Genomic DNA, 316 nt, shown 5'->3' on the forward strand with positions numbered 1-316 from the left:
ATCATTCTACTCATAACCATATCACATGCATAAACATAGGAATACACAATGCTTATAGCTCACATGTGGGAATTCACTTCCACAATGATAATGTATGCATGATATGTCATGATTATCCACCTTACACCAATATCCATCCAACATCTTAGTCGGAAATAATCGAGAGTACAGGTCCCATACCAAGCATCTTTGTACGCACCCGAAATAATATATCCTCGCAAGGAAGTAAAAATAGATCGATCGGTTCCCTCAGGAACAGTCCTACCCGGACCTAGGTCGTACAAACGCTTTCTGGGCATCCCTCTCATCGATCTCG

This window comes from Lupinus angustifolius, chromosome LG14, assembly GCF_001865875.1.
Source record: "Lupinus angustifolius cultivar Tanjil chromosome LG14, LupAngTanjil_v1.0, whole genome shotgun sequence".
Lineage (NCBI taxonomy): Eukaryota > Viridiplantae > Streptophyta > Magnoliopsida > Fabales > Fabaceae > Lupinus > Lupinus angustifolius.